The following is a 2,025-nucleotide window of genomic DNA, read 5'->3' as shown; positions in this document are numbered from 1 at the left end:
GGTCTACTCGGGAGGGAAAGGCTAGGAGAGAAGAGTTTACGTTGTGTGGGAGAGTGGTGGGGATTGGAGAGCCTTCCGCTCAGGCTTCTGGTGATATTTCTATTTTTGTCCATTTTATTTATTTATTCACTTGCAATTACAGAGTTGGTATTAAGTTAACAGAACAATTATCTTCATGTAAGCTGTATCACAGACAACTGAAGATGAAAATAAAATAAAATAAAATAAAATAAAATAAAAAACCCTACCGTCTCCATATATAACTAATTTGTGCTGTGTACCAGCAACCTGATTTAAGTTTCCATGCTAATTTATGACCACCCAGACTGGACCAGGCCAGGTTAGTGGCCATTGAGAATACCACCAGGACAGGGCTGTCTAAAGACTCATTCTGCAGTGTGGTAACTGTACAAAAAAGGCACTGTACAGTTTAAAAGCAAATCTTACACAGCCTTACATTTCAATTTTTTTTTAAAGGAGTGAGTTGTGTACAGGAGGGTTAAATGCTTTATAGACAAGAAAAAACTGTGCCAGGACCAACTTATTCATCATCTTCATCTTCCTCTTCTTCCTCCTCTTCCTCTTCATCCTCCTCGTCACCTTCTTCCTTCGTTTTCTTGCTCTTTTCGGCCTTGACCGCCCCCTTTTCTCAGCATCGAGTTTTGCTTTAGCTCTGCAGGCAGCCATATCCTTCCCGTACTTCTCTCCAGCTTGGCTGCCTTCTTCTGGTAGGGCTGCTTGTCGTCCGCAGCGTGTGCTTCATATCTCTCCTAGTTTCTTTGCAACATCACTGGCGGATGAGCCAGGATGCTCTCCTTTGATTTGGGGGCGGTACTCAGAACGGAACAAGAAGGCTGACGGAGGCCTCTTGTGTGCATTGGGGTCCTTGAGCTTCTTTTTGGTCTCCCCTTTGGCGGGGGGCGGGATGCAGGTTTTCATTTCTCTCTCGTAGCGAGCCTTGTGGGCCTTTGCCAGGTCTTCAAACTTGCCCTCCTTTTCTGCGGATGTGGTCTTCAACCTCTCTGAGCACTTCTTGGAGAACTCTGCGAAGCTGACGGAGGCATCCGGGGGCTTCTTCTTCTGCTCCTCCCGGCACGTTTGCACAAAGAACACATACGAGGACATCTTGCCTCTCGGCTTCTTAGGATCTCCTTGGCCCATGGTTAGCTGATTTTCATCCGCGGGGCACACAGTCGCCGCCCGCTGCCCGTCAGCTCGCACTAGCCTCAACACCCATCCCTGTGGAGCTGAGGCGCAGTGCAATGGCTGTGGTGGAAGAGCCTAGCCCGTTTGTTAAAAAAGCCCTGACCATCACTATTCTTGAGACAAACCGTATTCTTAGAACCCACATTTATTTATTTGTGTACATGTGTGCGGTATTTGCATGCCGTGGTGCACAGTGGAGGTCAGAGGGCGACCTGTGCCTGTCAGCTTTCTCCTGTCGTTATGTGGGTCGTGGAGACTGAACTCAGATCATTAGGCTTGGAGACAAGAACTCTTTACCCACCGAGCCATATGCAAGGCCCCTACTTTCAGGTTCTTAAAACTAAAAAGAAAATAAATTTTCTTTCCAGGAAAATAGTTACATCATCACAAGGGATCTAATGATCCCAAGCACTTTAAGCGATAAAAGGGACCCAGGTCATGGTCTTAGAGTTTAACCAGGAGAGCTAAAAGACCAGGACTCAGAGAAAGAGGAAGATGGATGTACCGAGAGAAAATATTTTGGGAAAAAATGGAAAATTAGCTAAAGCATAGGAAACATACATCATCTTCGCAATCCTCCCTGATAATCTGCACACACACACACACACACACACACACACACACACTCGCACACACACTTTATCTGCTGGCCTTGTACTCACAGAAATCCTCCTGCATGCTACAAGACTGAACCACCCAGCTTGGCAATATCATCTTTTTGGGTGTGGTTAGCATGCTGGAGAGATAGGTCTATGTTTGAATGCCTCCCTGTTCAAAAGCAATAAGTGCAGCTTCCAGGTAAGTAAGTATAAGACACGA

At 46.2% G+C, this 2,025-nt stretch overlaps 1 pseudogene; it reads right to left on the bottom strand.

Annotated features, from left to right (window-relative positions):
- Positions 1-541: 541 nt before the first annotated feature.
- LOC110555435 (high mobility group protein B1-like) lies at positions 542-1,161 on the bottom strand (annotated as a pseudogene).
- Between the last annotated feature and the right edge of the window lie 864 nt (positions 1,162-2,025).

Source organism: Meriones unguiculatus, chromosome 5, assembly GCF_030254825.1.
Source record: "Meriones unguiculatus strain TT.TT164.6M chromosome 5, Bangor_MerUng_6.1, whole genome shotgun sequence".
NCBI classification, from domain to species: Eukaryota; Metazoa; Chordata; class Mammalia; order Rodentia; family Muridae; genus Meriones; species Meriones unguiculatus.
This window is presented reverse-complemented; position numbering and strand designations above follow the sequence as displayed.